The 14380-nt window shown below is 45.7% G+C and overlaps 1 protein-coding gene across 5 annotated transcripts in view; it reads right to left on the reverse strand.

Moving 5' to 3' along the window:
• LOC126284584 (optomotor-blind protein-like) overlaps positions 1–14380 on the reverse strand; it is a 449788-nt gene that overhangs the window by 142571 nt on the left and 292837 nt on the right. The window lies entirely within an intron of this gene.

The following is a 14380-nucleotide window of genomic DNA, read 5'->3' on the forward strand; positions in this document are numbered from 1 at the left end:
GGATGCGTGTGATGTCCTTAGGTTAGTTGGGTTTAAGTAGTTCTAAGTTCTAGGGGACTGATGACCTCAGATGTTAAGTTGCACAGTCCTCAGAGCCATTTCTGAAAAAATGTTCCGTCTCAAGTGCCCTTCTTTTTAACTTCCTTCCCAGCGTTTTCTCATATAGGTTCAAGTGTTGTTCACTTTCTGTCTTACAGTGCCTTCCAGTGTCTTCCTCGTTAATTTTGCATCACTTCTCAGACCTGACGTGTTAGAAAGTGAATGCTCCGAAAGCAGATATCGTAGTACCACATCCTCTGTAATGTTAGGAGCATTCACCATGTCACAAAATGTTCTTGAACTGATTAATACAGACTCAACTAGGGAGTAGGATCAAGCATCGCCTAACATTTTGACAGACTGGAGTAGCTACGTGACCAGGTATAAGTCCAGTGTCCATTTACGCTCAGCACTTTTCAATTTACGGTCCTATTAAGATGGTGATCATTGAACTGAATCGCCCATCCTACTGGAGAAGAATATACAGTCATGAACTACAAACCACGGTGCAGTTAGTTATTAAATAACGTTAAGACATCACTGATAGAAGAGATAAAGCTGTAACTGCCAGAACAAATTTTAGGAAAAAAATAGGCGCTAATACATTGACGCAACGAGTCACACTAAATAGCAGACACTTGTTTGTTGGCCATATTTTTACAAGTTAAAAAATTTCTGTTGTAATTCTGTATTCTCACAAATAAAACATAGTGCCTCAGTCGTATTCATGGCACTTGAAACAAAAACTTTCATATTGATACTTAGAACCAGCCAGTTCCGTAGTGTGACACATAGAATGCTCTTAATAAACTATTAATTTTCTATTTTGTCTCTTTAGTTTTGTTACATTCATGAGCTGAGGAGCACAATTCTCTGGCATCAGAGTAACTTCTTAATTCCTCGAATTCTGTACTTGGGCAGTGTAAAAATATTAAGCTTCTAAGCCAATGCAAGGTAATGCCATTTATGCGAGATATTTTAATGCAGATTCGCCCATTAAAATCTGTAGGGTAGAATCACTTAATCTTGCCACTAGAAAGGTTCCGCAGTACAAGCATTTTAATTTCGTTTTGTTTATTAATATCTAATTTGATTTTGTATTAGTTACAAGTTTATCTAATGCTGCACAAAAAAAAGAAAAAAAAAAGATATCAAATGGACGTAAACAAATAGAGCCCGCCTCCACGTGGCGGGACACGGGTAACGGCGTGAGTGGCGATGGGAGCCGGTGTGGTGTTACTTTCAGTCCGGACCCCGGACCCAGTCACAGCGGCTAAGTGGCAACATACGACCCACCATAAGAAATTAGACGGTGGGTCATAAAATATAAGCAGCTAGTAAAAAAAAGTACAAGCAAAGGGAGGAAAATGCGACAATTGACAATTTGTAATAAAATCACATAAAAATTATTCTTTTTTCATTTGTTATCCGACTTTGATGCTGCATCCTAGAAAGTCTTGGAATCCCTGGGACCGATACCTCGTAAGTATGAATGTGGATAACAGGCAAAATTCGTCGAGATACTCGATCCCTGTAATGGATGAATTATCTGTATACGTAATTAAGTTTGTAAGAAACCCTCACGTGGACGGTTTCTTGGATACAAATACATTTCGCACAAAAGGAGATACTTTTTCTTATTGTCACGACAAATGTGAGATTCAGCACTCCCACTCTTCCAGTGTACCAGGCCGCTGAGAAGTGTCCTGTGGTCGCGTGGAGCTAGCTCTGCGTGGCAGATGGCCCCGCCTAGCGACACCTCCTTCAGCCGCTGCGGGCCCGTCCGTAAATTGGGAGTCGGAATGGATCCGTGAGGCGGCGCGAGGCGACATTTGTTATCTCAGCTGCGCGGCGCGGGCGGAAACTGGTGGAAAATCGCGCCGCCGCCGGCTGCCCGTGGCCCGGTGGCGAGTCGTGTGCGCGCCATTAGCGCGGGATTAACGCCGATAGCGCTGACAAATGACGGCCCCCCTGCCGCCCACTTCTTTTTACCGCTATTTATTTATTTATTTTTGCCCGTCCTCCCGCGCCCTCAGAGGAGCCGGCGGTGTAACCCTTATCCGGCGGCTTCCTTCATTAGAGGGCTGCGACGCGCCCCCCCGCGTGTGGGGGCTGGTGGGCCTTATCTGCGGAACCCGGGGGCCAAGGGCGGCGCACCCGGCGCCCGAGATGCGGGGGCGGCGCCTTTGGGCCCTCCTGCCAGGTCGCCGACTTCCGCTGCCCTGTCGGCCCGCTCGTTCCACTATCTCCCATGGGAACCGGTCGTCCCCCCTCTGCTACACTTTTAGCGGCTCCGTTAACGCGAGGCGAACTTTTCATAACGAGCCACTAAATTTTACCAGGCGCGACTCATTTTCTGGCGTTATCACCTTGTTCCGGTGACCGCGGTGGTGCAAGGGGTTGAGCATTAGACTCCGGCGGTAGAGGCAGAGTACGGGTGGAGATATTTCCTAGTTCCAATCGCTTCAGAAAGGCCCTAGGTCCACACAGCGTGCTTCCAAACGAGTAAAGCGGATCTATTCCGTGGCTACATCACCCGACCCCTGCTAGTGCTGCGCCAAAGAAACGCCTTACTCTATCTACAGTCGGGACAACAGTCCGGTATCCGGCTTTTGCCACAGACTCTACCTTTCTTTCGCCTTTTCCCGGCGCTGATCTTGGATAGTCGGCCTGGGTGGCCGAGCGGTTCTAGGCGCTACAGTCTGTAACCGCGCGACCGCTACGGTCGCAGGTTCGAATCCTGCCTCGGGCATTGATGTGTGTGATATTCTTAGGTTAGTTAGGTTTAAGTAGATCTAAGTTCTAGGGGACTGATGACCTCAAAAGTTAAGTCCCATAGTGCTCAGAGCCATTTGAACCATTTTGATCTTGGATATTAGATGGTCTTCATAGCGCTCAGCCGGGTAATGACGTTTAGAACTTATAAAAAAATTTAATATTTGTGTTGTCTATAAACTAGGCGATTAGGCTCCACCATCTGATAAATTTTGTCCACTTACCCGGTCCCCACTGCGCAAAGAAATTTGAAATGTCCCCTTTGAAAAATGGTGAATGACTGTGCTGGTAAACTTCTACGTTATTTGATTTTCAAACAGATGAGCAAAACTCAACGTACTGAACAGTTTCCTCTTTACTTATTCTTATCATCACTAAACTGACACACAATATTTTTAGCGCAACGCAATATGACTTTCAGTAATCTCTACAAAAGAATGGCCCAGACTAACAATAACCTACACCTTTCGTGAATCATTTACCTTAGCAAAATCTTCGTTACTTGAACTACTGAAATACAGCGAGCGCAAATACTGCCAGCTAAATAAAAGATTCTAACTATTGAAGGCACTAACTACTGATAGGCATAGTTAGTAAATGAAAGATTTCGTTAGAGAACAAACAATCTTAATAGCGTTCAAAAGTCATCATATATATATATATATATATATATATATATATATATCAATTCACTGCATCCATTTTTACAAATTGCCTTTTTCTGGCGGACACACATCCAAATCGTACACTACACAAGCGAATACTCCAACAGTAAGTCCAACCAGCCACAGACTGCACGCAGCGTAGTCAGCGATTTTCATACAGAGCACTATGTGTCGTCACCAACATAAAAACCTAAACAGCTTACTTACAAATTTGACTAAGCAGCCGAGGCCACGGAGACCGTCGTACATGCAGTACCAGGTGGAGGTGAGGCTGCGTGGAGGTATTATGTCCTTTTTTTGTTTGAAGTACAGCTGTGATTACTTGTTGAAATCATAATGCATCAAATTAGAGAACGGAAAACTATAAAATGTTAACTTTTAAGGAAAGAAAAAAGAAGATAGGAAAGATTGGTGTTGGAGACAGTTGTCTCTTCACCGGCGCTGGTAAGACAGCACTAATTTGCTAAACGACTTGCTAAGGATTTATAAATGGCGCAGTCTGCAGCAATTGACCCTGAATGTAACATATAGCGCACACATTGGAAAAGAAACCCACTACTGTACAAATACACTGTTGATGACTAAATGCTGGAAACAGTATCTATGTCGGCCACTGTGACCGAGCGGTTCTAGGCGCTTCAGTCCGGAACCGCGCTGCTTCCACGGTCGCAGGTTCGAGTCCTGCCTCGGGCATGGAATAGTTCTAAATCTAGGGGACTGATAACGTCAGATGTTAAGTCCCATAGTGCTTGGAGCCATTTCTTCCCATGCGCCATTCGCGACTGGTGCATGGCAGGGGGGATCGTTAGTTCACCATTTGACTAACGCACCTGTGCCTGAGTTTCATGCAGGATCCCTCGTTTTGTTCGATGCTGAGTTACTGTTTGTTGTTGGAGAGCCTCTACAACGCTGTTCGAGTTTAGATGGGGTTCCAAGTGGGCTCAGGCGTGAACGGTGATTCGGAGAGAACCGTGCGAGGGTAGTCCATACAGTTGTGCAGAGCCACTGTGGCTGGCTGACTTAGTGGTTAACGTGTCAGCCTAGTGCGTAGGAGACCCAAAAATGGTTCAAATGGCTCTGAACACTATGGGACTTAACTTCTGAGGTCATCAGTCCCCTAGGACTTAGAACTACATAAACCCAACAAACCTAAGGACGTCACACACATCCATGCCCGAGGCAGGATTCGAACCTGGGACCGTAGCGGTCGCGCGGTTCCAAACTGTAGCTCCTACAACCGCTCGGCCACCTCGTTCGGTGGATCTACATCTACATCTACATCCATACTCTGCAAGCCACCTGACGGTCTGTGGCGGAGGGTACCTTGAGTATCTCTATCGGTTCTCCCTTCTATTCCAGTCTCGTATTGTTCGTGGAAAGAAGGATTGTTGGTATGCCTCTATGTGTGCTCTAATCTCTCTGATTTTATCCTCATGGTCTCTTCGCGAGATATAAGTAGGAGGGAGCAATATACTGCTTGACTCTTCGGTGAAAGTATGTTCTCGAAACTTCAACAAAAGCCCGTACCGAGCCACTGAGCGTCTCGTTAGTAATACCATAAATATCCTCTACTGCACACCGTTAGGTAGCTTGCGGAGTGTTATGTAGTTGTAGAAGCAGAGCCCCTTATTTGTTAGTCGGTCATACAGGGACACGTAACAATCAGACGAGTCAGTCCGCCGTGTTACTTGATGCGTAAGTCACCAGTCTACCCAAAAAACTCAGGAATAGTAGCGTCTTTGAAAGTTCGTACGCGGAAAACCACAGAAAAATCCCGGAGCAGGTTTGTGCGAGGGACGCGCGCGTCGCTGGTGACATAGCCGCCTGCTGCGGTCGTCAGTCGGCGCACCGCGACGCGACGCCGGCAGATAAGGAAGGCGCCTCTTTGTTTATTGCGGGCCACGGGCCGCGGCGCTTGTAGCGCATTCGTATGCACACTGATAAGCGCATCGGGCTCGCTTTATTCGGTGCGTCGCCCCAGATGGTATCGCCGCAGCGTCCGCCGACCGGCCGCCCGCTCCCAGTCTCGACACGCGCCGCCCGTGCAGCGAAAATGTCCTACCATCTCTGGTAGTTGACTACAGCCGTGTCAGCCCTGGGGAGGGTAGTGTCCTACCTGCTACCATCAGTTTGCGGCGGCAAAAAGATCCGTATCGTCGGCGAAGAGTGACTTAAAGTTCAGCCCTAGAATATTGCTCCAGCGATGTAAGTTTGTAGGCTACCGTGGCCTGTGTCGGTCTCGATGAAATCATTTTGGTTTCTGGGCAGCTTTACTGTTAGCACCAAAACAACTATACTATCGGCGTTTCGACCGTCTATGCAGCAGTTTTCTACAGGGTGTCCAACTGTTAGACTACGAAGTTCTTCCCTCTATACTGTCTTATTCTGGTTGTGAGGTGAAAGCTGACGTCACATGCTGGGGTTCCATTGGGCATTTCAAAGCAGAGTTATAAAACTATCACAGGCTACCGTAAACCACTGAAAGTAAACGTAACTACGGTTCTATTCTTAGTAGCCATTGTCAATTAAGGTCGTAAACTCATTACCTCTGCATTACGTGTGTTGCACACCTACCGGGCGTTACCTCACTGCAATCTCTTTGTTCGCAAATGTGATTAGTGTCTTACTAGACTCTTCTAGAAACCGGAAGCGGCGACCTGTCCAGAAACTGAGTTAAGTATGTGTAAACGGCCGCGTAGCCTTTAGAACTTTGTGTACTACATAGTTATCTTCCTGCCTGGTACTTAAAAATAAGTAGTATTTATAGCAAAATAGGAATTTGTCGATGTTTAATTCAGGTTTAATTCGAAAAATGTTGATTCGTTACGTGAAATAGGGGAGTGTTATAGTAAAAATAAAAATAAAATACAGATTTTTCACGTAGTGCTAGAAAACGCAATTTTCTCAAATAAAAGATAAAATAAAAGAAAGACATTCCACAACTGAAGTGTAGCAAACATCGCTTCAGTACTTGGTCGAGTTTTCTGTTATTTATACACAACTTTTTCACTTATCAATAACAACACTAAACTTGCCTTTGATCCCGATGAACGACGTTGTATAGAGTACAAAATGACAGTAAATTACATATATATTTGTTTGTGCAAGTAATCTGTACTTGCATCAAAAGCAATTACTTTGATTACAAAAAACCGAAGACGTTACGCATACAGGTTTTTTTTTACTTTTAAAACGCAATCTATATTTTGAAATGACAGTGCACTAACATCGGACGATGTGCGGTTCTAATTTCGTGCAGAATAAACAAATAAAAAAGAAAGACCTGTCTTCGTCTTCCAGTTTCTCACATACCTTCGTATGTGTTTCTTTCCCAACCAACGATACCCGTACTAACATTAATCCTACCATTTTCTACGTCATTCATGTATCGTAACAAAAGTACAAAACTGTAGTTTTGGTAGAGTGCAACTCAAAAAATGGTTCAAATGGCTCTGAGCAGTATGGGACTTAACTTCTGAGGTCAGCAGTGCCTTAGAACTTAGAACTACTTAAACCTAACTAACCTAAGGACATCACCCACATCCATGCCCGAGGCAGGATTCGAACCTGCGACCGTTGCGGTCGCGTGGTTCCAGACTGTAGCGCCTAGAACCGCTCGGCCACTCCGGCCGGCTGTTGAGTATCAGCCTGCAGTACATCGTGTTCCTCTGGGCACAGAATAGACTGTGACTTAAGTGAAGTAACTTTTTGGAAATCAGGATTAGCATTGTTATTCAATGAAATTTAATCTGCAGAAATAGTAACATGGATTTTTCCATGCCGTCTTGTGGCTTTTTTTATTGGAACGGACCAGAGCATTTTCTCCCCCATGCTACATAACACCCGAGCAGAATTTTAGTACTGAGATTTCTAATATTGTTGGCACAATTCGCGTCTGTTTCATGCTACTGCATCTTCTCTAAAATCCGGCGAGTGTTGGAAGAATACGACGGAAGGAAACGTCGGTGTTAGGGAAACTACTTTCGAATAACGATTGTCTTAGTGTCGCGGAGGGAAGTGTGTGAGAGGCGCGACGCCTCGGTCCGGAGGACGTGGCGAAGACAGCGGCGACGGCGGGCCGTGCGCATGTCGACAGCCGGGGTGGCGTGGCCGGCAGTCGATACGGGCGCTCCCGGCGGCGGTGTCGGGACGCCGACTTCCCCTAAGTCGCCCAAGATGCGCTAATCTCGTTTGTCTCATTCTCACGAGCCCTACGCTAGACGTTCGATGGTGGCACCTCAATGGTTCGACAGTCTTCATCGAATAAAGATTCTCTAAATGTTACCCAACAGGATTTCGCGAGAAGTACGTCGTCTTCCTTCCAAGGATTCCCACAGAAGCTACACATTCTTAGGGGCTGTACCGACCTGTTACCATCCTAGCGGCGTGTCTGTCAGTTCTATCGATACTGGTGCCATGCGTCAAGGCGTTGGAACAATATGCAGAAAATCATTCTGGGTGTTGGGCGGAGTTATTATAAACACTAAAACTAATATACCCCTCTGGGATTGTCTATTCAGCGGCCCTCTTAAGGCCAAGTAGTTGCTAGATTCTGGGATGGTCTTCTTGGTCATATTTTTGGTGTGCCGTCGGACAGTTCGAAGTCGAAGTGTGGCTGCTTATGGTGGGCTGGCTGCGCGATTGGGTTTTGCCTCTGACATTCGAGTAGGTGGTTGATTGGTGGTCAAGAGCGAACAGTCAAGCTGTACCCAGAGGTAGTGTTCTCAAGTAGCGAGATGCCGGCGGCAGTTCTCTTGCTCCCGCTTGTCTGTACTGTTGGACCTTGTTTACTTGAAGCTAGTGGGTGGCAAACACAGGCGGCACGTTCGAATCGGGTTGCTGGTAGCCGGGCAGTCGGTAACCGCACATGAAGCGCGCTCAACACACTTGGAAGTTCTGTGAGCACTGATTGCAATAAACTTTAAAGCGAAACTATACGGTTTCACCAAATTCTGAAACTTATTTGTTCCGACACAGATTTAGAATACTAATAAAAACTTAATAATTCACGAAAGCAATTTTATTTGCGCATGGTGTATGAAAAGAATGACTGTCGATGATCTTCTCGTCCAGGTCATTTCTCGATACTTACGTGAGAGGAAATAATATGTTACCAAATTCTTCTTCGAAAGCACGGTTTCGTAATTTCGGCAGTAACTCGATACACATCACCTCTCTTGGAGAGATTGCCACAGGAGTTTGTTGATCATCTTCGTAACGTTCTAGCGCTTACAAAATGTCCCTGTGAGGGAGCATACTGCTCTTCGTTGGATCTCTTTTCTTCTCTCTCTCTCTCTCTCTCTCTCTCTCTCTCTCTCTCTCTCTCTCTCTCTCTCTCTCTTCTGTTAATTCTAATTGATAAGAGTCCCAGTTTGCTGAGCAACACTCAAGAATAGGCCAAACACATATTTTGTAAGATATTTCTGCCGTGGATGAATTGTGTTTCCTTGAGATCTGCTAGTGAATCTCAACTTGGCATCTACCTTCCCTACATTTTATTGCATGCCGTCATTCGATTTCAGATTGCTCCCGACGTCTATTCCTAGGTAGTTTACGGCAGTTATTGTGTCCAGCGATTTTTCAACCATAGCATAAAGAACAGTAAAGGATCTCTTTCCGTATTTACGTGCAGTATGATACATTTACTTACGTTCAGAGTCCCGTCTTGTCTTTTTGCATTTTGCTGGAGTTGGAACCTTACTATAGTCGACAGACAGCATATTCTGAAAAAAAGCCTCATAGAGCTTCCGAAGTTACAATGTAGATCACTAATGTGTGTATCGAAATGACCGTATAACACGCCCGTGTGGTACTTCAGAAACTGCGTACACCTGTCGGTTTCATCCCGATAAGAATGGCTTGCTGAGTTCTGTCCCTTAGAAGGTCCTGCATCCTGCCAAAATTTGGTCCGATACTCGGTAAGCTCATATCTTGTTCGGTAAACGATATATTCAATCACGTACAAAATACAGTCTTGTGAAACTGGATGAATCTTTTTGAAAAGCCCTATACTTGATGCAGGGAAACTTCACTAATACCCAGGAAGCAGAGGGAATACTGGTAGACTCAATAGGTGAGACCGAACAGCGCCAGAAATGGATGGAAAAATATGTAGACGAAGAAGAATATGAAGAAGAAAAAATGTAGTTGAATGGAATCAGTAAGTCTGTCATTTGCTCTGACACCCCGCCTTCTACTTGAGACGGCGGGAGGGTTCCTGGAAAGGCCGTCACGTATTTCTCGGTCCACGCTGTGTGAAAACGCCGACAAACCCGTGTCGGCTGGCTATAGGGCCGGAATGCGGCGAAGACAGAGCGTCCACTGTGCGGGCCAGCTCCCGGTGTTGCCCCGGGAACAGCCGCGCCTCTGTGACGACTCCCGGGATACGCATCTCGGCCGGCGCCAAAGCCCGCCATCGCACGGGTGGCGTCAGCTTCCCCACGCTTCGTCATACGGCAGCCTCTCACTTCGAGTCTTACTTCCTAAGGGAGCCGAGGCCAAAGCTGAATAGCAGTAAATAAATATAAAATTTATAACCCAACTCGAAAGAGAAGACCAGCTACCTCTTCTCGATCTGTCAGTTAAAAGCAGAACGGACAGATCCCTGGGTCGCCGTGTAAAAAAAAAACCCAACCACACTGACTTCTACCCCCACGCTTCGAGCCATCGTCATCCATCGCACGGAATTCCGTGCAACACTGCTCAAAAGGAATTTGAGACACTACAACAGTCTCTTATAGATGCAACCTCGTTATCTCACCACGATCTTACTACTGATTTTTGCATTTCAACGGACTCCTCAAACACAGCCCTTGGAGTTCATCTCTTTCAAGAGCTCATTATTCCAGAATGGTGAATGTGAATGAGAAATTTGTGAATTAATATAGCAATAGAAACAATAGCAATAATAATGAGAGTCCTTCATTTTACTTTCTTTAGTAACGACAAAGAAAGGGGAACATGTTGTAATGTCCCCAGACGGCGAATCTGTTTCAGTTAATTAACGTTTCTGCAGTGATTCTATTGTTTCGCTGAGAATGCTGTTGGTGAACAAACGAAGATATTTTTACAGATTAATATATCGCTCTTTGGTGTTTTGGTTGCTGGCATAAACGAGCGCAGATGTATATTCGAGTGGTAGGCGACATACTGAAATTTTGAAAATGCATTTATCGGTCTTCAAATACAGTTGTTTTTATTTATTAAAAATGGTTCAGGTGGCTCTGAGCACTATGGGACTAAACTGCTGTGGTCATCAGTCCCCTAGATTTAGAACTATTTAAACCTAATTAACCAAAGGACTTCACACACACCCATGCCCGAGGCAGCATTCGAACCTACGACCGTAGCGGTCACGCGGTTTCATACTGTAGCGCCTAGAACCGCACGGCAACTCCGGCCGGCTATTATTTACAAATACGACATATCGCGACCTACCTGAACTTCTCAGTACCAAACACTTAGCACCGACAGGCAGCAGAGCTTGACTTGATGTCGCCTGGTAATAAGAACGTGACGGAAACGAGACGAGACGAAAGGTAAAACTTCGATTAATTTTCACCGATTTCCGGCGTTTTCATGGCGAATAGTAGTGCAGAGCCCCCGGCTACGGGATCACGAGAATGTCAGCCGTCATTTATTAGTACTAACTATAGCAGTATTCGAGTGTTATTATTTGGGAAATCCATGAGAAACACAAAGGTACCAGCTTTGGTCATTCAGTGAATGTTCTAAATTTAATGATTCCAACAAAATTTGTAGTTTGTCATCTGGAAGAAGAGTCATGTACGTATGATATAAGATCGCTGATGATTTGCAGCCTCTGACGCGGCCTTGTCTTGTGTACTCCTACCACGAAATGTCCCAAAACATCGGCGTCGCCTTCGGGAAACGTTTCATATCTGGCGCACCCTCAGCAGCGGCCACCACAAGAGGCACACAGCAGCGCTTTAGCGCGCTCGTTTTATTTTGTGGCCGCTTATTTCATTCCGGGAATATTCCCCGCGCAGAGGGGTGGCCTTTTACGCGGACCGTGACTGCCCGCCAGTGATTAATAAGCCGTAGAAACGTGGCAGCTCCCGAGGAGACGCGCGCAGAGAGGTGTAATATGAGTTAGGCCGGCGACTGTGTGTACAATCTGCTGGTAATTACCGTCAGCGCTGCCGGATGTTTGCGGGCCGGCCAGTAGAGGCCGTGACTAATGTTTTCACGTCAGCCGGTAGCGGGCGGGTGATTAATGCGCGGCGGCGCGCTGAATTATGGGGTTTATCTGGACAGCGCGGGAGGAAGGCCCACGGTAGCCGCTGCTCTCGCCTCGCCGCTGACCGACTGATTAACCCGCGGCGGCGGCCACAGCGCACGGATTTACTGTCCAGAGACGTCTCAGCGGGGGCCCGAGGCCAAAAAGTGGCCGCCCTGCCTTTCAGGTCCTCCTATCTGCCTCTTATTTATAATTAAGTAATATTTCGCGGTGACCTCAGAGACACAACACGTCTTTCCCGTGGAAGGGCGCTGTCCATATTTCACACCGCTGGCCGGGCGGATTTCCAAAGCTTCCGGAGTTACCTGCGGAAAAGACACAGTGAGCTCGAAAAATATACAATAGCACTTTTTCCCGTGTGACCCTACTCTTCACTTGGCTTGGCTTGGCGTGACATCTACATCATTTTTATTATATCGCGTCGATTATAGGCATGCGAAAAACCGACCGGTTAAAACCGATACCGGTACTTTAGTTTCGAATAACCGTTTTTTTTAGGTATTTGCTCTCGGTTGTAACAGGCTTTTTATTTTTTAATACCAACTGGATGAAAGACCGAAATACAATTAGCCGTAGCAGCAGTGCTGAAGTTTTTCTTTTTTAAATAAATCTTTTATAATGAACGAGTAACTTTTATTTGTAATATATGCATTGCTTCGAAACCTTGCGTTATTACAGAAAATGGGAGAAGTGATCAGGGCTATTTTAATAACAATGCTGACAGAAACGAGCAACGCATGGGATTAGGATTGGTAGAGCATTCTGAGACGATAATGTACCTGTTACCAAGTGGCGTGGTGTGTTACACGGTGCGCATGTACATGCAATATTTTGCCTTGCCCCTTTAGGTCTGTAAGGTAATGACTCACTTCCGTTGTCAGACATGAGTTGTAATACAGAAAGGCACCATCCCTAGTCTGGAAATATGTTACAAAGTGCGCTATTAGTGAAATACATTGCTCCATTTACTTTAAATGATTATAAACGGGAGAAGTCACAACAAACTTGTGACATAATATAAGGAGAAAACTTTTGGAGCGTTACAGTACACTCATACTTAAAATAAAAATAGAAAGCAGCTAATATGCTCCCTGTGTCTACGTAATACTCCTTGCTTGTACCAAAGAAAACGGACAAATTAACACAAAAAATAGAGTTCTTGAAACTCAGTTTTCACCCTGTAGCACTGACCACCGGTAATGTCCAAATAGTGGTGTGATCTGCGATTACAGAGTGATATTTGAGCAGAGTTTCAAAAAATTTGAAGCAACAGAGAGAATACTGGTAAAAAAAAGCACCGAACAGTGGACGGGCTAAATTTTCTTTTGTCTGTTTAATTTACTGTTTTGATCTACTACGTTTCTTGAAATTGAGGGAGTTAAAATTAGCCGGCCGCGGTGGTCTCGCGGTTCTAGGCGCGCAGTCCGGAACCGTGCGACTGCTACGGTCGCAGGTTCGAATCCTGCCTCGGGCATGGATGTATGTGATGTCCTTAGGTTAGTTAGGTTTAAGTAGTTCTAAGTTCTAGGGGACTAATGACCACAGCAGTTGGGTTCCATAGTGCTCAGAGGCATTTGAACCATTTGAAGTTAAAATTATTCCATCTTTGTTCACTTTCTACATTTATTACAGGAAAGGACAGGTAGGAATAAAAAAACCGAAAATCGGTCGTTTTAGGAATCTGTTATTTCGAGCGGTTTAAGCTGTCCGTTTAAACTGGCACTGAAAAGAAAAAATGGATACAAACGAAAACAGGTTGCTTCAACGATAACCTCAATTCCTATCGTCGATTCTTTCATCTCTGGCACTTTCTGGCCCATTTAATTTGTTTTTAGGATACACTCAAGAACTTAGATAGAGCCCTCCCATGTATCGACACTAACAAGCCGTTTGTGTTGTGGTAATCATTATGGTAAGTAACTTCCTGGCGGATTAGAACTCAGTGCTGCACCGGGACTCAAACCTGGCACTTGGTACTGGCGGAAGTAAAACCGAGAGCGCGTTGTGAATCACGCCTGAGTAGCTCAGTCTGTACAGTACTTTTCCGCGAAAGTCAAAGGTTCGAGTCCCGTTACGGCACCCAGTTTTAGTCTGCCAAGAGGTTTCAAATCAGCGCACACTCCACTGCAGAGTGAAAATTCATTCTGCAAGCGTGAGTAGTGTTTGTGTAGACTGCTGTTGCTACTGTGACATACAAGTGGGTATTCTTGTCCTTGGCAGTCAAATACTAGTATTAAATTTTTTTCCACTATTAGGGGTCAAAGCGGCCACCTCGATGACAGTCAGCGAAAACGGGCGTTTTGCTGTTGTACATGTCCTTATCATGAAGTGTCAGACCAAATTTTAAGCGAAACTCTTTGGTTCGGAGTATCCGCGTATAATATGAGACAGGACCGGGTACAGCACATCTAACCTAACAGACGCATTTCTTGGGGAGAATATAAGACGAATAAAGAACTATGGTCCCTGCCAAAGCCAGCCGAGTAACTGGCCGCTGCCGTGTGAGCGCACACGCGTCGCACCTGTCACGCGCCGGACGTCCCCGCTGACAAGAACACCTCGGATGACGTGCGGGCCCCGTTTCCGTCGCCAGCTCCCGTAGGAGTCTAAAACGCCGAGCACAAGGAAAATTCCCGGCGAG

Source organism: Schistocerca gregaria, chromosome 8 (genome assembly GCF_023897955.1).
Source record: "Schistocerca gregaria isolate iqSchGreg1 chromosome 8, iqSchGreg1.2, whole genome shotgun sequence".
Taxonomy (NCBI): Eukaryota; Metazoa; Arthropoda; class Insecta; order Orthoptera; family Acrididae; genus Schistocerca; species Schistocerca gregaria.